This window comes from Pinus tabuliformis, chromosome 4_2, assembly GCF_031772625.1.
Source record: "Pinus tabuliformis cultivar Carrire ecotype Pingquan chromosome 4_2, CPIR1, whole genome shotgun sequence".
Classification (NCBI taxonomy): domain Eukaryota; kingdom Viridiplantae; phylum Streptophyta; class Pinopsida; order Pinales; family Pinaceae; genus Pinus; species Pinus tabuliformis.
In genome coordinates this window covers 1178536189-1178558277 of record NC_142304.1, presented here as the reverse complement: position 1 = coordinate 1178558277, position 22089 = coordinate 1178536189, and the positions used below count along the sequence as shown (strand labels likewise).

Below are 22089 nucleotides of genomic sequence, written 5' to 3'. Positions count from 1 at the left end.
GTCTATCTGGTGTTAGGCAGAGCAGTCGACACGGACGGTAACAACATTAACAACATATGCAACACATTAACAACAATATTCATATAATTGCATGTGAATCAATTCATACACAAGTACGTAAGTTAAACAACATATATCATTAAGGAAACTGGAGTAGTCCAACTACAATAACAACATATGCATGAAAATGTGTTGGCTTTTATTATATAAAGAAGTGTAAGTCACAATCATACAATACACCATGTAAACCTGCTAGCCCTATTAGTAGAACATTACAGTCACATCCGCCTACTCCTCCAAAGAGATGTATTAGCTCTGTGCAATGGAGAAGCCAAGGCGCGTTACAATACTGTCCAAGCCTTCTTCAAGATAGTCTTAGTAGAAGCTTGGTTGATGAAAAGCTCATACAATGAGTTATGAGGGACTATTTATAACAAAGGGTGGGGTGACCCTTGACGTTCCCCTTTGCGACAGTTCAACTACCCTCATGACTCTTCACCTACTCTATGATTGTTACATCCAACTGTTGACACTCAACTTACACTTGAAATGACTCAACATTACAATGCACATGTAATCATGTGACACAATCATGGCTTGAGCAAGCCTTGCAAGACATCACTGACACTCGGTCCACTGAGATGAGACCAACTCTTTGACATGCTTGTGATGGTGAAGGTGGTGAGTTAATGCCAAGCTTGGTCATCTGTGATGGTGGGTATGCACCTCATGGTGACATCTTGCTGAAGTGAACTCTTGCCTCCATTGCAACCAGTGCATTGGTTCGACCCCTTCATCCAACTCGTCTGCTAACATGCGCATGGTCTTCTTGGGTGCGGTTGAACCAACAACACACTGATGCATAGTGTTCGTGTTGATCTTCAAGTGTGTGTTGGTAGTCATGCGCATCAACTTGTCGAAGTGCATCTTCAGCCCTAGTTGGACTTTCTTCTTGTCTTCGCCTTGGTCAGTGTGTTGAATGGGTTGGATTGCACGCGTGCGCTCAACGACATGCATGTTGCTGGATCCTTTGCATGTGATCAACAACACTTCTCACCATGTTTGCTCTGTGTTAGCTACTGGGATAGATCCTTAACTTGTACTGGCGCAGTTTCATTCGCGAGTGCATGTTGCGCCCACTGTTGTTCCTGTTCTTGCTGCAACTCATTGGACTGTCTGTGCAGCTTCATGTTCTTCCTGAGTTGCTGCTTCAACGCATGCAACTCCTTCTTTGTTCCATCTTCTGCCTTCATGTGATCTTCATGTCGCATCGTCACTTCATAGCCTGAGTCCCCAAAGTTCCTTTCGTTATCAGTGGATCTGCTTGATCTTGCAACTTTTCTCTACCTCTATGTTGTCAACAACCTTCCTCTTGCATTCGCTCCGTTTGCTGCATTTGGTATGCTGCCTTTAGTTGTTGTTCATGATGCTGCTCGCTGTGATGCTGTTGCTTGATGTCTTTGTCCATGAACAACATGATGTCTTGTGAGTTGGTAAGCCCATGGACTCTTGATCGACTGCATCCCCAAGCATTCTTTGAACAGTGTCTTCGTCTATGCTTTCTTCGAAACCATTGTACCTGTATTGCTGAGAGGCATATGAACACCTGTGATACCTTGAGACATGGAAACACTCATAGCAAGCAATCTGTCAGTCAAAAACCAAAATGAACATGAGAACTGACTTCCAACATACCTGGGTGAATGATCATGAAGGTTTCACAATTTCAGCCAGGAGGTCAGGAGATCGACTGCCAAGACTGCACAAGGCACAGTTTGGGATGTTGAGAGACTGACTGACTGCTAGAACTGTGCAATGCACATTCCAGTCAGGTAGTTGGCTGCTAGGATTGCGCAATGAGAAATTGCAGCTAGAAGGACTACTGGCCCAGGGGCAGATTTGTGCAAATTTTTGGGCCAAGCAACCACTAACCTCCAAAAATGTGCAATTCAGTCCAAGAGGCCAGTGTTGGGCTAGAATGCACAAATCTGGAGAGGAAGGTGAGCCTTCCTTCTCCAGATTGCGCAATGCAGCCTTGGTGAAGGCAGAGACCGAGCCAAGGTTGGCCCGACTTGCCGATGGGCAATTAAAAGGAAGTAAGTGATGAAATGCATGACGACACTAAGTGATAGCAGAAGTGATAAACAGTGCATGCAAAACATGAATGGAAGATTGAGTAAATAGATCAACATGCATGTGGGTGAGGCAGTTCGCCGGCTGGGTGAACATCCGTGCAAAATAGTTTCATGGATGTGACAACAGTGATATAACAACAAAAATTGAAACATAACTAGGACAAGGTAGAATATATGTAAACGACAACATGTGTTCAAAGAAATCAAGCAAACAACACTCACATAAGAAAATACACAAAAAGCGACAGAAATGTAGCACAAGGCATGGAAAGCGAGCTTGCCCCAAAACAGCTGAGTTGAATGTGTTGACTACTCCTAGATGTGATGTGGGATGCCAGAGCTACAAGGTTGATGTGAATAATGTGCTTTACAACGTCCGGTTAATGAGTTTTGATAACATCGAGGTTGTGACGCGCATACGACAAATCTAGGAGAAGCGACACTTGAAGGAAGGTTTTTGAATTGTTCCTTGCATGTAACCTCCAACTGCTAAACATAGATCCCTGAAACAAGCGATGCCTTTGCATACTACCTTGGGAGAAGCAGCCAATGCAAGAAAGTCTGTTTTGCTCAGTCCCGGAGGGAACCGGTCAACTCAACTACTCATGCAAGAGACTGCTTGACTACTGGAGAAACAATGCACATTCCTGACTGTAAACTGGGCTGACTTCCCAAGGGGATTGCACAATTTCTGGGCCCAACATCTGACTGCTACCCAGATTTGCACAAATCCTGGGCTGAACTACCTGTTGATGGGAAAATTTGCGCAATTCCTACTGGGAGGGTTGGCTGGCAGGATTGCGCAATCCTGGAGCCCAGTAGGTTGTCAAAGGGAATTGCCCAATTCCTGGAGGGAAAGGTTGGTTGCCCTCCAGAAATGCACAAATTTCACTGGGAAGCTGCTCAGCCTGTAGTTGGACCAAGTCTGGATGAGCAGCTTGTGAAGGGAAAAGATCAAACTCTGATCGACAGGCTGCCTTTAAGCAAGAAAGACACTGAAGCTTGAGGACTTGATGAAGCAAGGCAAGCTACTGTGAAGGTTGGTAGGGAGGCTCCAAAACAGGCTAAGGCAAAATTTTGGAGGGTGGTTGTAGCCGCTACAATAGTGTCCAAGGTCATAGTGGTTATAGTCAGTCAATTTGTTAAGAAGTAATTAGTGTGTATCATTTCCCTCAAGTCATAAGAATATAGTTTTCCTATGAGTCAACACATGAACTAGGAAAAATAGTGCTATGCAAAGCGGACAATAAAAATAACACCATAAAATTAAGTCAAACCATCAGACCACAAAACTATCTGGCATGTGTTAGCACGCCTTTTCATTCCTTAGCACACCCTGACACTCCTTAGCTATCATGCCCTCACAACTACCCTTACATATTTTGCAACATGGGAACCCAAAAAAATCCTGCCTCAACTATAACAACAACTTAACTATAACAACAACTTGACCAAGTTACAATTACTACAACTAGACTATGCCTTGTTCACCTAAGAACTTCCTATAACTCATCTTAGGCTACTCATGTATAATTTCAACTTATCCAACTTAGCAAGTTACGAAGTTAAGGCTCACATCCAACGTGGTTGTAAAATTAAACAACTAAGCAACAAATTTTACATCTTGACATGCCATAACATCTGCCACGCCTAATAATCCCTTGGCACTATGTAGCACGTGTTAGCATCCCCCGCATTTCTTGGCATGCTTTGGCACTCCCTAGCACTCCCTGACACTTAGCACACCTCATACTTACTAGCTAACAATCTTTGTCACACTCTTATTCATTCATTTCCATGCTTTTGAAACTACCGCTCCCTTGTGTTTCCTTGGAACTTGGCCCTAACACTCCCTATCATATGTTGGCGCCACAACTTAGCGCCCTGATCTTCTTGGCATGCCTTAGCACTTGGCATGTCTTGGCATGCCTAAAATGCCTTGGAACTGTCTAGCATGTGTTATTACTTCCTCGCATTCCCTGGAACACCTTGGCACTCCCTAGATGTCATGCCCTCATAGATAGCCTTACTTTTTTTGCAACTTGGGAACCCAACCAAGTCATTAACAAAACAATGTTGTGCCCAACCCAAATTCTCCCTTTGTCTGAAACTACTTTGTACACACCTTATCACAACCATAGGCTTGCCTCCTTCAAGTACTATTCTGAACTTATCCTAACACACTTCATCCTTGGGACACCTGGAATTCGCTGACACTCCTTGGCACACTGCACTCTTATTTGTTCATTTCCAAGCATTTTGACCTAGTTCTCCCTTGTGATGCCTTGGCACTGGCTAGTATACCTTTTCACTCCCTCCTTAGCACACCTAGAACTCGCTGACAATTAATTTCCATGCATTTGAAATGAGTTCTCCCTTGTGTTTCCCTAGCACTTGGCCCTCACACTCCCTAGCATACATGGATAAAATATTTGCAAAATTTTCCCATATCCTACTATCTAGGGTTTGGTTTTTAACTAACTAAAAATGTGATAACTGAAGATATAATCATGGGATATGATATAAAAATCCTCAAAATTCATTATCCAAATAGATTTGAGGTCAACCATGCCAAGTTGGAGGTCCACCAAGTCAAATTTCAAAAATTTCTAGAACCTTATCAGCAATTGTGGCTTGGCGAAATTATGAAAAATAGGTCTCAAAGTGCCACCTGTAACTCCAAGACAGTAACTTTTGTGTAAACAATTAGAGAGGATTTTGTTTTTGGGTATGTTATGAACAAAAACATCCTCCCGTTTTCAAAAATACTTTCCCATTTGTTCAAAATCCAAGCTTGAAGTTGGTCACACAGAAACACAACAAATCCTGGCAGAAGCACAACAAATAGTTGACGTGAAATTTTGATGACTTGAATGAAGTTTTGAGTGTTTTTGAAGACCTGTGAAGAAACTTGGAGATGTCCACTACACCTTGGAGCCTTTAAACCATGCAAAAACATCATTTTATCCTCTTCAAACTTGATTCCAAAATTGACTGTCCAGAAGCGCAATGAAAAGAGAAGTAAGGAAGACAAACTCATATCTCTTTAACCATAACACCTATGCAAAACCTGAAGGAGGTTATTGTGCTTGGTTCCATGCTTTAATAAAACTCCCTTTTGTTTTCCAAAATTCATCTCCATTTGGTCATAAATATCTTTTTAAAATGATGATAAAAACTGAGTCAAAAGTGCAACAACTCTTTCCTGTAGCAATTGTATTTTGGGAATATCTCCCAAACGGTAAATCCAAATGGGCTGAATTTTGGAATATCTCCTAGATTTGTTTTGAATGAAACACCACCTGATTCTTGGCTTTCAAGATATTCCAAAATATGAAGCCTTGTGAAAGATACCAGGGTCTATTTTCTATGGGATTCTTGAACACCTTACTTCTCCATAGCTCTAACGACTCCCTTATGTTGTTCAGAGATCTATCTATGGTGCCAAATAGTTGCGTTATTCGGTTCCATAGTATCTCTACCACGACGCAATGTTTGAGAAGGTGGTTCATTGTCTCCTTTTGATTTGTGCAAAGTGGGCATCTTGATGGGCCAAAAAAACCATTTTTCCTTATCTTATCCCATATGATAAGCTTTTCATGCCCAATAATCCATATAAAAAAGAAGACTTTAGGCCAGAGACCTGAATACCATATTTTCTTCCAAAGTGGCTCTTGTGGTGCTTCAGCTGAAGACGATACTATGGAGTAGGCCTCTTTTACTGAGAATGAACCACGAGGAAGGTGGCCCAATCTAAGTTTGTCTGACCCATGGAAATTAAGGATGAGATGCTCTTGAAGGAGATTAGACAAGAATCCCATGGCAGAGGAGGGTCGTGCTCCAACCAATTCCTTTGGGCCTTCCATTCTCTCCATTTTTTTGTTTGATTAGATTCTTGCCAAAAATATTTAACTTTCACTGCTCCTATTTATGTTGTAAAGGCCCAGATATCTCGAAGGTTCTCATAGGAACTTAATTTTTGGTTCGACATCCATGCATCCTCTTAAAATTTGACAAATTGTCCATTGTTAACCTCCCAAAAGACGTGAGATTGAACAAGACCTTTGTTGTCTCGCGCCATATTCTGGATTGATGAACCACTTGGGAATTGTTGTTGATTTAATAGTATATCCAAGCTTTCATTCCTACTATATTTGTGAGTCCATAGTGCCTTCCAAATTTTTGAGTTTCCCTGCAACCGCCTCCACCATAATTTGGCTCCAAGGACCTTAATCAGTAATGTCGTATCTTTCAGTCTGAGGCCACCATGGAGTTTGGGATTGCATAATTTATCCCATGCAACTAGGGACCATTTATTTCCGATTTGGACACTTGACCAAAGGATTTTTCTATATTTGGAAATTATTTCCTTGTAGACGCTTTTTGGGGTTGGAAGAGCCGAAAGTTGATAGATTGGGAGAGTTTGAAAAATTGATTTCAAAAGAGTTAACCTACTAGCTGAATTCAAAACCCTGAAGGTCCATCTTGAGAGTTTCTTGTCCAAACGGTTTAACAAATCCTTCCAACATGACACCCGAAGAGAATTAGAAATGAGCGGGACCCCTAAATAAGAGCACGGGATAAATCCAATGTGAAACCCGAGGGTCCTTGCCAAATGTCTCTGTACGCTGGGATGCGTATTAAAGAAAAATATATCTGATTTGTCTCCACTGATTACAGTTCCTGAGGCCTTCTGAAACTCTTCCAGGATAGTATTGAGTTGTCTTGCTTCCCTCAAGGATGGCTTCCAAAATAGCATGTTGTCGTTAATGAAATGTTGATGGGTAATAGGTGGAGCCTGAGGGGTTAGACACAATCCCTGAAGGAGACCTGACCCAACTACAACTTTTAGATAACTTTTAAATAACTACGATGATAAAAAGGAAAGGGGAGATAGGATCTCCTTGACTTAAACCTCTAGATCCTCATAAAGGATGAGATGGGGAACCATTGACAATGATAGAGTAAAAGGACATTTCAATCAGGGATTTAATCCATTTTCTCCAGGTTTGAGAGAAACCAAAAGCATCAAGAATAGTTAAGAGATAATTCCAATTAAGGCGAGCATAGGCCTTGGACAAGTCTAGTTTGATGACCAGACCTGGAAATTTAGTCAATTTCATAGAGTGCACTACCTTGTAAGCTGCTATAATTACATCCATGATCTGCCTTCCTTATGCAAAGTCGATTTGCTTAGGTCCTATGATTGATTTCATAAGAGGCTTCAAACGTCGGACCATTATCCCTGAAATCATATTGTAGATTACATGGCAGAGGGCGATCGACCTAAACCACTCAGATCAACAACAACTCCTTTCTTTGAAGTAAGTGTGAGAAAGGTGGCGTTGAGGCCTGCACAAATCCTTTGAGTTCGATAGGATTCCTCAACCAATTCGTGAATTTTTGGAGCAAGGAAATGGCAATCGAATTTTAAAAAGTTGGAGGTAAAACTGTCTGGGCTCGGAGCTTTGTTCGAGGGGAGATCTCTAACCACTTCTCTATTTCCATATAGGAGATCTCCCACATAAGGGCATCGTTTTGTTCCTCCATGACCAATCTTGGGATCAATTGTTTGACCTTATGTAAAGCAACACTTTTGTCATCCCCAGGTTACGATAGAAGATTTCGGAAATGGGAGATCAACTCCTCAGTAATTTCCTCATGTTGCATAAGTCATTGCCCTTCCTGGCCATTTAAGGAAAATATTCAATTGGCTTGCCACTGCTTTATCATTTTTCTATGGAAGAACTTGGTATTACGTTCTCCCTCCGAGAGCCATTGTACTCTCGACTTCTGTTTCCACATAATTTCCTCTTGTTTGCATCTGTGCTCTAATTCCATGAGAATTTTCCCTTCCTGGTCCTCTATAATCACTGTCCTACCCTCAAGGATGCTATTTTGTTGGATTGCCTTCATTGCCTCTTCCCAAGCCCTTTTCTCCTTGTGAATGTTACCAAATTCAGAGTGGCTCCATTCCTTGATCCTTTTCTTAAGCTCCTTGAGTTTAATTTGGAATGTTTCCATGTGACAATGCCCTGAAACCCTGATCTCATTCCACCATTCCTCCAATTTAGAAATAAAGTCAGGCCTCTCCAACCAGAACGCTTCGAAGCGGAAAGGCCAATTCTTGGGGGCATTCTCAAATCAATTTCCAATCTAATGGGCCAGTGATCAGACCCCAAACAAGGGAGGATGAAAGATTGGAAAAATAAATCTTGTTGAAGGATATCATTGAAAATAAGAAATTGATCGAAGCGTGAAGCGATCTGATGCTTACCCCCCTACCCCCCGTGATTTTTCCAAGTGAAGGTGTCATTGAAAAAATCAATATCCCTTGAGATCTTGAATGGTTTCCTGAAACGATTGCGAAATTGGATTGCCTCCGAACCCCACCTTTCTTTTCACTCATGCTCCTAATCATATTGAAATCTTTGGAAAGGATCCAACTTGTATCCCCTTGAAGACCTCACATCTTCACCAAATTGCTTATAAAATCCTGCTTTTCTCCAAGAGTGGACGAACCATAAACTCCTGATAACCATACTTTCACCGAGGAGCCAATACATTCGAATTGGCCTAACAGAATACTGGGACATGCCAAACATGATCTGAAAGAGATAGATCTGGAGTCTCATATGATCCCAAGTCCCCCTGCACTACCCTTAGCATCCAATGCCATACACTCCGCCTGTGGCCAACATCTATCTATTATTTCTATCAGTTTTTCTTGAGAAACCTTCGTTTCCTACAAGACGATCATATCCAATTTTTCTTGTTTTACTATATTTCTTAGGTACCTCATATTACCTTTCGAGTTGAGGCCCCTTATGTTCCAGGATACTATTTTCATGAGAGAATGGAGGGGGATCACTAGAAATACTCCGTGAGAATGTTGGCTTGGCAATAATTAAGCAAGACCTCCCCTGCTTCTCAAATCACTTCTCTCATTGGTTTTTTGCCTTTCTTTCACTTATCAGACCCCGTATTGTTCTCCGCACGGTAGATTGTGGCCTCATCTTCTTGGATGACGAGGGATGTTTGAGGAGATGTCTCACGTGGATGTTTTTGTTGCTCCCATTGTTTATACATATGGTGGAATTGCTCCAGTTGGTCCTGGAGTATATCCTCAGCTCCTGCTTTTGCCCAACTTCTCAAGAAGGCTACCATGACCCTCTCTTTGGAGTTGAGATGTTCCATTCTATCCTCTTGTTTTAGAGCTTGTTGTGCTTGTGCTAAAACACATTGGATCTCTATTTCCATTGTAATCACTTCCAATAATAGTCAAATATGTAGTATGCATAACACCTCCCATGTGCACACACACGTCTAGTTGAATCCCACCTCCATTTTCTCCTTTAGGCCCGCTAACGAGATGTTTGCTCACCACCTTAAGATAGCCTCATGGTCGCCTAGAATCAATTATTGAATGTGTGATAGATACAACACCCCTTACACATAGATATAGTCCAAAGTTGACTTCCATATGTCTCTCATAGCTTTTGGACTAACACAGATCCATCTCAATTTAGTATTTATCATGCATTGAATGGTTCTATTAAAACATCGATGTGTAAACCTTTTTTATATTACATAAACTTAATAAAACATTTGCATCTTGAGGGATTCGATTCCTCTTTACACATGATAGATCTAAAGTTAAGATAGATTTACGCATGTTTTAAGACAAAAGGATTCAAAGCTAATAACAAAGTACAATGACTTTTTCACTATTGACTAAGGTTCCATATTGTGGAAGTTTTGTTTGTTATCTTGAGGTAGTCACGGAGACACTTAGAGATAGTGGTCAAAATGTAGTCATGGGGATACTTAGATAATAGTCAAACATGTAGTATGCATAACACCTCCCATGTGCACACACACGTATAGTTGAATCCCACCTCCATTTTCTCCTTTAGGCCTGCTAATGAGATGTTTGCTCACCACCTTAAGATAGCCTCATGGACACCTAGAAGCAGTGATTGAATGTGTGATAGATACAACACCCCTTACACATAGATATAGTCCAAAATTGACTTCCATATGTTTGTCATAGCTTGTGATTTTATATTTTAAAATCTAAAAGATTCTAGAACAAATAATGAAAAATGGCGTTGTCTACCCGGGTGTCAAATTTGCCTGGATGACAAAAAATCATCAGAATCTGACCATTTTTTTCCAAAAAATTTGACAGTAGGAGTGCTTCAATCCTATTTTAGATGGTGGAAATGGATTCGACACCATAAAAAACCCCTAGAGCACCCAAAATCTTGAATCTTGACAGCTATAATTTTTTCTTTTATTTTCAAAATCATGTCGATATTTCCATTATTTTCGAGACAAATTTGAAAAACAATGATTTTCTCACTATTAACCAAATTTCTATTCTCATAAACTTATTTCAATATTTTAAAATTAAATTAAAAATAAAATAAAAATAAAACTCCATGTTGTTCTACACAAAATTGATCTAATGTTAAAATTACATTATTGTAAAACAAATCCTATTAAAATAATTCTGAAAACATTTCAATAACACTACACAAAAATATATATATATATATATATATATATCAAAATTACAAAATTATCGTATTATTTAATATAACATTATTATCTTGAAATTAATAAAATTGAATAATAAAAAACAAAATTTACAATCACTCAAGCAAAACCAATCAACAACAACTATATCCTTTTTGCAAAACCAATCAACAACAACTATATCCTTTTTATGAGAGATAAGAAGAATAAACTTACCATATATATTTTATATATAAATTTATTAAAATTATAAAATTATCATATTATTTAATATAACATTACTAACTTGAAATTAATAAAATTGAAATAATAAAAAATAAATAGAAAACAAAATTTACAATCACCCCAGCAATATCAACCATCAGTCACCATCAGTGTTTAAATTTGAACACATCACAGCCTTTCTAAAGCCCTCTAGCACATCAGAGAAGTGCTTAGCCAAATTTACCAGTCAAAAGAAATTTAAATTTTGATTTTTACAAGTTTTTAAAAAAAATTAAATAATATTATAAAATGCCATATGAAGGGTTGCCCGTCCATAGGACATTTCAAAAAATCCCAGTTCTCTGACTGATGTAACACTATAAAGTCTGTAGGAGGTTCTAGCTACACTCAAGAAAGTGCAATGGGACGTAATGGAGGTTGTTCATCCATTCCCAGGGCATCAGTCATAATGGAAGCACTGATAGAGTTAGCAGTGATGATATGAGGTTTATGTTCGGATAACAGAGGTTTCTTTTCGCATTCATTGATAGCAGAGGAGAAGTAGCTACGTATTGGTATCCATGAATAGGGCATATTTGGAAGGTATCAGAGATTTAGAAGAAACAAATGACAAAAGACAGAATTAACGATGACTGAGGTAGATTATTCTGAGCCTGTGAATCTTGCCTGCATTGATTTTTCCAATCCCAACCTTACCGTGAGTGCAGCAGAAGTTCATAAGGTATTTTTAACTCTCAGTTTTAATTTTCAACTTTCATTTCCCTGGCCTTTCATTCAGTTCATTGATTTAGGTGGAACCGATTAAAATTATTATGTATGGAATGGTTGATTGATCTTTATATAGTCATGTGTAGGAATGAGAACCTTCAAGGTTACACTTTGTATCAAGCAGAATCTCTTAATCTTTCCATTCAATTGAAGGTTTGATGTGGATTTGTGTATTCTTATATTTACTTCTGCTTGTAATTACATCTTGCTCTGCTCAACTCTGAAAATCAATCCATTGAAGTATTTCACTTCATATTTTTTCATATATTCGTTTTTCAAGGGGATTGGAAAGGGAGTTATGAAGCTTCTGAAGCGCCGATAAAGGCAAGCAATTTCACGGTCCCAATCAATGGCCTTTAACAAGTATGCAATTTGAAATGATATTTTTCATATTTGTCAAGCGCTTAAAAATAGATTAAAGTGACAGTATTGACATTTTTATATCATAACCACATACTACATTTTCTGTGGTATTTCCATTTTCCTTAATTTGTAAAATTTTATTCTTTCTTGTCAACCCACTATTAACACAAGATTTTTCAATTATGAGATTACCCCATTAGATGGTGATAACTACGCTTACTGATTGACAATTTTTTTTTCATCTTGTAAATAACTACTACCATCTACTACATTTTCAAGGATGCCAAATATATTCGAGTATTGATCATCCTACCGCTATGAAAACATCTTCCATCCTACCTTAATTATAAGGACATATTCATGACATTACTTTGGTGTTCCACATATATATCTTGACATAGTATAATAAGGCTAATAGGGTTCCTTACATTTTCCATGAAGACATCATTACTTTGAAACTCATGTTTGACATGGAAATCTTGAGATGACATAATAAGATACATAGGGTTATTTATTTAGGGTTTCTTTTTAGAAAACATTGGTACATAGAAAAAGTAATCTCTTTATTAATTTGAATTCTTATTTTATAGTAATAAATTAATACATTCTCATTTTATAGTAATAAATGAATAATTTTTCATTTTATAGTAATAAATGAAATAAATTAGTTAAAGATGTAATTTTATCGTGTTTAAAAATAGATTAAAGTGATAATATTGACATTTTTACATCATAACCAAATTTTTTGTTGTATCTTCATTTTCTTTCGTAATTTGCAAAATTTTCTTTCTTTCTTGTCAACCAACCATTCACACAAGCTTGTTCAATTTTGACAACCATTCAAACAAGATTGTTCAATTATGAAATTACCCATTAGATGGTGGTAACTACGCTTAGTGATTCTAATGTTTTTTATGTTCTTGTAAATAACTACTACCATCTCTTTTCTATTTTTAGATGATTTCGTGAATGACAACCATAATAGTTACAAAATCCTAGCATTGCTGCTATTTGAACTTACTGTAATCAAGCCTACTATTAAGCCTAGCATTTGTAAAATCAAACTTTATTTAAAACCCCGTATTTCTTCTCTTATCTTAAAAAGCCTTTTTCTTTATTAACTCTCTAGTTTTTGAAAACATAGAAATTAATGCTATAAAAAAAATTGAGAAATAATAAGTGTGTTTCCCATAAAATTATGTAGAGTTTTGAACCAGGGAGGTGTTAAAATGAAACTCTAGGGCTCTATTAATAACCACACAACTGAAGATTGGTCTGCCTACAGGGCTACAACTTATTTTTCTTTTTCTGGTTGGTCTTCCCAAAAGATATAGAATGCCAATAGCTATCCATACAACTACTATTGTGTCTCCCGCTTCATTCTCTCCATTCAACATCTAGGAAATAAATTGTGCATGTGGGTGTTGTCCATGTAGCTACTGCTGTGAAGGGTTTTTAAGGAGATGTTGAAATCATAGAAAAATTAAATGACATTGTTAATGAAAAGAAACCATATTATTAGAAAAAGACATCAATGAAAAGAAAGGACATTATTAGAAAAAGATATCAACCAAACTTGAATTCATTGTAAGGACCAAATTTGAAAACCATTCTTAAATAAAAAAAGCTACCAACCAAGCCATACAACAACAACACTGCAGATGTGTATTACATATTACAATATTTCCCTATTAGATATAGAAAGATTCCTTTTAATTACATAAATTTTTGGATCTATAAAGCTTGAAGTTTTTAATGTTGATGAAAGTCTATAGATAGTGTTCTTTGATTGAGCAATGTTAAGAGAAAAGTTCAATTCCCTTGGTTGTTGAAGGTATATATTTATTTTTTTGGTTTGCTTTAAATTGTTTCAAGCTCAACAAAACATATTAAATTAGAAACAAATGAAAACTAAAAAAAAAAAATCCATTGTGCAAATAAATTTATATTTTCAATGATGCAAATTCAAATACTTTTGAAGATTATGTAATGAATAGAAGAAACATATGTTTACCTTTTCTTTAATAGAATTTGAGAAAAATGTTTGCCTATTTACCTAACTCTATTGAGATTTTATAGTGTTTTAATGTATCCACTTTTTAAATTTTAAAGAGCTAGAAGGACACCATTTCATTTTGGCATTTTTTTAATAAAGAGTTTTATTTAATAGACACTTGTTAATAAAAATACAATTTTTTTATAACTTTTCATCTTTGAAGGGTTAAATAAATAGGCGATTCCTAAATCCACCTCTATTGCAAAGTTAATGCCCCTGACATGTCGGGGCGATAGCCACATATAACCCGCGTTGTGATGAGTAGAGAAAAAAAAAAACGGCGCGCGTTATATGTGGCTACTCCCCCGCATGTCATGGGCATTAACTTTGTAATAGAGGTGGATTTAGGAATCGCCCAAATAAATATATGCCCTTCCAAATAAAATTAAGACCCACCCTTCACATTTGATCACTGGTCACCATATCCCTTTTACCAGAAATAAGAGGCATAAGTATCCTAAAATAACCGGTACTTCCCCTTTTTTCACCTCTCTAAAATTGCTCACGCTTTAACCCATCACTGGTCACCATATCCCTTTTACCAGAAATAAGAGACATAAGTATCCTAAAATAACCGGTACTTCCCCTTTTTTCACCTCTCTAAAATTGCTCACGCTTTAACCCACTCTCCCCAACATGACTTTGGGCCACACTTTCTATTCTGTCTCAGCACTGCCCCGGTGTGCTCATTGTTGTGATAACATCACCAATTTCCTAAGACCTGGAAACGCCATCGCCATTGCAGTTACAAGCCTCCTGCAGGGAAGACACGCCGAGAAGAAAAACAAGGCGATGGGTACGGCTATCCCCGAGAAGGATGCGACGGTCAGCTGACTCGAACACGGGGCTTGTCCAGCATGTGAGGCTTCTGAAAGCTATGTGAGCTTAGATATGAGCTCAAAACCCTATAATTATAGTGATAGCAGTAGAAGAATGGGAAGCACAGAGGAACCAGAGCGCAAGAGACGCCATAACAATTCCATTTCGCCTATGCTCAAGAAACAGCCTCTCCTTCCTTCGTCTGAAGAAAAAAAGGTAAATATTACTTTTTCTTTTCTTTCTCTGTGCATTTTTTTGTGGTGGGGGCTTCTTGAGGTTTCGAACCCTGGAATTTTGAGCACTCACAATGGAATAAGCTCTGGCATTAACAATTAGGTTTCCTTAGATAACTGACCATGCTGTTATCCTCAGCGATAAGTTGTATTTTCATTTACCGTTGGAATTTACTAATTAGGTCAATTTTCAGAGAGTTACAATGCACACATTTAACAATGCACAGATTTCAGGCCATACACCAAGGTTCAGTTCTACTGAAAGCATGAATAAGCAGGTAGGGCAAGGTGCAAGTCTGAACAGATTTTGATGGAAGAGTACTTCGATGTTTCAACAGCTTTGTGTTCAACGGTTTTCCTCTTGGTGGTTTTACCCACACTGTGGTGTCCAACCACTTTGAGCCAGTTCTAATGCTTCTCTTGAGTTTAAATGAAGCACCTTTAAAAAAAAATAACAACATGAAACAAGACCTTGTTTGAAGTAGCTGCATAGCTGTTTGACCGTTTGCATAATATTTCCTGCTAATCCACAAAATGAATGATAGGCTTTGGATACATAGGAACCTGATCAAAAAGATTGAGAATATATAGGACTCCCGACGCGTTTCGTAGCAGGCCGGAAAGTCTTCCAAACCAATCCATATCAACGGTCAAAGGTTGGCATTTTAATATAATGGATATCACACAGTAGACCTACAAAATCGGTAGAACATACCTTGAGGTTCCATCGCCCATCATTGCCACGAGGAAAGCTCCAATTGTCAAATATGTATGATTACATGTTCCACTCCCTGAAGGAGTATGCGAAGCTGTTGAAATACAAGCCGTCTGTTACCAGAAAAGCTGCTCAGAGACAATTACTTGCTTTGCGAATGACGAGGAGAAAGAGTACATGCAGAATTCAATGGTCAAAACTGCCATTCAATAGCCGCCGTGTAAAATGGGGACGGTGGAATCGGATGGGAAAGCTGTCGCAGAATTCTTGGAAAGGAAGGCAGATGCAATGAAACATGTGAAGGAGGATAAGGCATTTTATATAATACGAGAAGCCATATTTACTCTAGCTTTGGCTTAATTACGGCGAGAATATTTTATAAATCCAATCTAAACCTTGATCATTTTTTACAAGGGCCTTGTTGGTAACTGTTCTTGGTAGTTCAATTTTCTAGGATTTGATTCGTGTTCTAAACACATGACCAGTCACCAGGTGTAGACCCAATGGCTCGGAGTATGCATGGTTGTACTTGGAGATTTTGACTTATAATGGTTTTAATTGTCCATTCAATATAGTAGAACTCAGGAAATTCTGCCATGTTGAGTTAACTATACTCTTTTCTGAAACACTACTTTGTCTTTCTCGTCCTGCAGCATCTCATGTTTGGGATTAAATTAAAAATAGCCCAGATACTGATACTACTGTTCGGGGCACTTCCTGCATACTGCCTTGTAAAAATAAATTTCAGTAGTTCTTTCTTACGAATTCTAGTTATATACACAAAACCATAGCTATTACTGAATTTAGTGCTGAGTACATAGACTGCATAATGGTTGAATATAGGCGTTAGGAAAGTTGATTCGTTTTTAGCTTGGTCAATCATACCCTTTCTTTTCCGTGGATCACCTCTCAGCAAAATCTAGTTGCCTTCCGGTTTGTAACTGGGCTTCTAAGTAAATTAAGCTTTGTTATTGTCTATGTTTGTCATGTCCTACCTCTCCGTACCAGGAAATATTCTTTTGAAGTCCAGAAATCTAAGCTTTTTGAATTTCTATTGAACAAGGGATTACTAATTCATACTCAAATGTTGACAGGTTGATGCAGCAGTTCTGCAGTATCAGAATCAAAAACTCGCTCAACAGTTAGATGCCCAGAAAAATGAAATCCACGTCCTTGGAGGCAAATTTAATCAACTCAAAAGAAAACAGGCTGCCTACGATGGCATATTGATTACAGTAAATAGTGCTTGGAATCAGGCATGTTTTAAGTTTTATGTATGGATTTTTGTTTTGTTTTGTTTTTGCTTTTAATTCTTCATTATTTGCTAATTATTCTGATGAGTTTTGATACCAGTTGGTAGAGGATTTGGGATTGTTGGAAGACAACTCGAGTTCAGGTTTTAGATAATCCTCGCCCTTCAAAAGGTGATATTCAACATGTAACAATAATTAATACTTTGCACTGATTTATATGATAATTATAACTTTTAAGTTGTTTCCAAGGATTTATAACTTTTAAAGTTATATGATTTATCTAATTTATTCTTAATTTTGTTTTCAGTATTGCTTCATGTCATCCAGAAGAAACATTTTTGTATCACCTTTTGGAGACAGGTGCAACTGAAAACAGTGGAGCAAATGATTTTACTAATCATGTTGAACAAGCTCTTGATTTACGGCATGCTTCAACCGTGAATATGATGAAATGTTTAGTAGAAGCAATTGATGATCAAAGAGCGAAAAATGAGGAACTATCCTTGAGTCTCCGGGAGAGGCTATCCACAGACGGTAAATAATGGCAAGACTTTCTTTGCATTTTTACAGAGACAAGAAGTCATGAAAAGTGTATGGAGAATAGTAGGCACTGTATAAACTAGAATCTGTGATTTTAATGTGTTTTATGTGCCCCTGGCAGAGTCCAGCAAACAGCTACTGAAAGTGGATGATGGATTAAGACAAGAAGTCAAAGAATTGCGGGCAGCAATGGATGCACTTCACTTGAAACACAGGCATTTTGCAAATGAGGTTCGGATGTTTCAAGATAGCCATGCAAGGGATCAGTCTACTATAAAACGGTTGAGAGCTATGAGTATTAAAAACAACGCTCATTATAGTTTCCAGTATTTCGAAAACACAAATGAGTATTTTTATTCCTTGTTTTATGTTATATGGGACCCAAGTAGATATGTTTTTTAAATAAACGATGTTGGGAGGATATATAGATGTTTTTATCAAAGTGGCTGAAAAGAGTCAATCTGAGAAAGTACAAGTTTTTAATGTTGGATAGGAACCTGCCCACTAGTTGCAAACTTTTTTGAATATCTATGAATCGCAGGAGACTATAGCAGAGCTTGAAGAAAGAAGGCGCAAGCTGATAAGCTTGAAAACACAGAGAGATGCAACCCCTGGAGCATCTATACCAGTGCTACATCTAGGAAATAAAAATGATACGGGGGACAGGTAAGTGGATAAGAATAGGGAGCTGGAGGATATAGAAGCAACGTTGGAAGCTACCAAGGTAATGGATGTTCACTGCATTTTTTCTTTAATCTAATATTTGGAAAACCATAATAAATTGAGGATATAGAAGTGTCATTGGAAGCTACCTTGGTAATGGATGTTAACTATTTTTTTGTTTTCTATTATTTGGAAACCCATAATAAACTTTCTTTCAATATAAACAACAAAATTGATGCTGTGGCTATATTGTATATGGTTTCTTGTTTCCTGTTTCAATACAGATGTTAGCAGCAAGCAGGCTGTCAGAGCTACAAGAAGCACATGAAGAAAAGCTGAAAATTTTAAAGCAGCTAGAACTTATGCAGGTTAACATATAGCCTTGAAACTTCTTCATATTCTGGTCAATGAACAACTTTTAATTTTTATGATCCATATTGTTTGTCAGACTTCTGCTGATTCTGAGTTTTTTAATTTTTTCTTAGACTAATTTTATCTTGTGCTCAATGACAGGAAACTGTAAAGGATGAGAAACATGTTTTATCATGAAGACCCTATATTTTGTTGAATGAGCACCTTCAACATTTCAAAGTTGAGGTAGAACGATATCAGAGCAGGATGGAGTCACTGCAGGTAGATTATTAATCATCTTGTTGGCGTCAGTTGTTCCATATTCTTAAGCTATTTTTTGAAGTTATGTTACAAATACCATCCCTAAGTATTGGAATTCATACTGCAGGCAGAAAGAGAGAGTCTTCTCAGGTGAGAGAAGGAAATGTGCTTGAAAGTTGAATCAGCTGATGTTGCACAGAGATTGGCCGCCAATGCTGATGCCAGGATAACCGAGCTGGAGACCAAATTACAAGACTGTATGGCAGAAAGAAATGATCTTGAGATTAGGCTAGAAGAAGTTGTACAAGAGTCAGGTATAATTGTTGTTGAAATGCTCCAGTATTGTATAAGAATTGAAGGATTGGGTTATATTTTAATTCTTTTTTTATCTTGCGCTTATAGATTTCTTTCAGTATGAGAAGAATAGAGTTTGATTGACAACTACATTCCTAACCAGGAAGGAAAGACATTGTCACTGAATTTAAAGTCATGGTTTCCACTTTACACAGAGATGGGCATGATGCAAACACAGTTAAGTAGGTTCAAGGAGATAGCTTGTGAAAGAATTGAAGGATTGGGTTATATTTTAATTCTTTTTTTATCTTGCGCTTATAGATTTCTTTCAGTATGAGAAGAATAGAGTTTGATTGACAACTACATTCCTAACCAGGAAGGAAAGACATTGTCACTGAATTTAAAGTCATGGTTTCGACTTTACACAAAGAGATGGGCATGATGCAAACACAGTTAAGTAGGTTCAAGGAGATAGCTTGTGAAGTCCACTCTTTGCGGGCAGAAGTTCATTCACTTACGTCTATACTTAGTAGAAAGGTTACTCTCTCCCTCTCTCTCTCTGGAGTTGCATTTAGCATTTTGTGTGTCTAGCTTAACAGACAATTTTTTAGCATCCTTAGGTGCTTAATTCCTTTTACTGGATGAGGATTTATTCCTGATAGAGTTAGATTTCCTCATTATAGAGGCAGATATTTGTCAATAATCTCTGCTAAGTTCCAAACTTCCATTTATGGTTTGCTATGTTCAAGGACTTATTCTTTTTAGAGTCTAACTGCCTAATTTGTGAGAAAACTATTTTGACTCTCTCATTCCTGAATATCATTTAGCATTTTTTGTATTTAGTTTAGCAGAAAAATAATTTTCTAGCATCTTTAGCTGTTGAATTTCATTTACTAAATGAAAACTTAGCCCCTTTAGAATTAGAATCCCCTATTATGGAGGCAGTTATTTGTAAGTATATCATCTCTGCCAAGTTCCATTAGTGGTTTACAATGTTTGAAGAATAGAGTTAAATCCATAATTTGTGAGAACTATTTCGTAATGTTTCACCCAATATCTTTTCTTTAGTTGTCAGACCCTAAGCTATGCTAATATTGGGAAATTTTAACTTTTGGGGTGTCCATTGGCGAATGCTTTGATCAACACTCTTGTTGTGACTTTGCTTTTGCATTCATGATGTTTTTCTTAATTTTAGCCATGTACTTAGCTCTTTTTCTGTTGCTGATATCGTGGCTATAGGAGTTGCTTAGGCAATTCCATTATGTAGTTACAGTGGATGTATTGTTTTAGTCCCATTGATCTACTTTTGTGGTCTTTTGCTGGACATTAATAAAGTTATCTTATCTTAGATTCGATATTTTAAGTGTGAAATTAGAATATACATCATTCTGCCTTTTCAGGCTTCAAAAATAAGTCTTTAAAAATGTCCTACAGCTAGCGGCTAGCCCTGATTCTGCCTAGTCTACCTGAAGGCAGCCTTCACAAAAAGAGACTTTTTCTTTCTACATTCAGCCAAAAGGCTACAACAAGTACTACATTAGCAACATAAAGACACCTAAAACAAATGCTAGGGGTTTCGAACCCTGCATCAGAACAACAAGCTTTCAGAAGCTGATAATTATATCCCTCCCCCGAACTCTTGTTCAGTAAGGGACCCTTCCTGCAGTAACAGAGCTTTTTTTGATAACTGATCAGCCATAGTATTAAACTCTTTAGAGATATGTGCAAAAGATAGACCATCAAATCTCCTCTTAACCTCCAGGAACTAATTTATGATAGGTCAAGTAACAGATTATCTATTGTGCACTTATTATTAGACCAATCGACCATCAACTTCGAGTCTCAAAGCACTTGTAACTTTTTTATACCCTATATGCTGCTGTTTTCTATAGTAGACACATAGCATAAATTTCTGTTTGGTTGTTTGTGCCAGGTCCTACTGCTAACTTTAGTTTGAAATGGTGATGTCGATCTACAAATAGAATGAAACCAACCCACACAAACCTGGAACTCTGTGACAAGCTCCATCAAAAAACACCCAAGCCTGGTCATGGCTATATTTCTGTTTCATTTAGAATCCTGGTGGTTACTCTTTTGAGGAAGATCGATTTCCGCTGCAAGTATACCTAATTTTATGGGCAACTTGTGTTGGTCTCAACTGTAGATCTTGGAAGATCATTATGTTTCTAGATAACTAAATACCCCAAATCACAGAAGATTGTAACGCCCTGAAAACTTTTACAGATTTAACTACAATCCAAGGATAAAAAAATTCAGTAAGAGTCCACTTCTCCCATTTATTTCTCCCACAACAGCACCTCCAGAATAATGCTTTGATCAATGAACCAATCCGAAAAGGCAACAATGGTATGGTTTCTCAATGGGAGAATTGAAAGTCAATGGAAGATCCAGCCTAAGACCTCAGATGGCTACTTCATGCATCCTTTAATAATCTAATATATGATTAATTTCTCCTGGAAATACTATTGAATGAAGGTGAAAAAACCCCACCCCCATTATATATTGGCACTGGGCTACCATGCTGATTTGATCTGGGACCAATCAGTCACTTGTCAGCTTTCTTATCATTGCCAACGTCTATGTGCCCATATGGACTGGTACTATACTCTATTCATGCTTCTCAATAAATAATATATTACAGTCTATCCATAGGTGAGCTTAAAAACAGGAAACAAACAAGTTGTCCATGGATTCCTCACTTGTCTTACACAAAAGACATCTTGCAGGACCCCCTTATCCCAAGTTAAAATTTTGTTTATCTAAAGCTAACCAGCGAAAGATTTTAGCTTTAAGAGGAATTTCTAACTTTCAAACTAAGTGCTACCATGGGGATCTTTCCCTCATCATTTCT

At 37.6% G+C, this 22089-nt stretch overlaps 1 pseudogene across 1 annotated transcript; it reads left to right on the top strand.

Annotated features, from left to right (window-relative positions):
• The first annotated feature begins 14748 nt into the window (after positions 1-14748).
• On the top strand, positions 14749-20007 carry LOC149173876 (E3 ubiquitin-protein ligase BRE1-like 2; annotated as a pseudogene). Its single transcript, XR_016259311.1, has 10 exons — positions 14749-15123; positions 16950-17111; positions 17209-17228; positions 17416-17642; positions 17770-17879; positions 18190-18372; positions 18596-18679; positions 18825-18944; positions 19051-19237; positions 19594-20007. The product of XR_016259311.1 is annotated as an E3 ubiquitin-protein ligase BRE1-like 2 (transcript).
• Positions 20008-22089: the final 2082 nt, after the last annotated feature.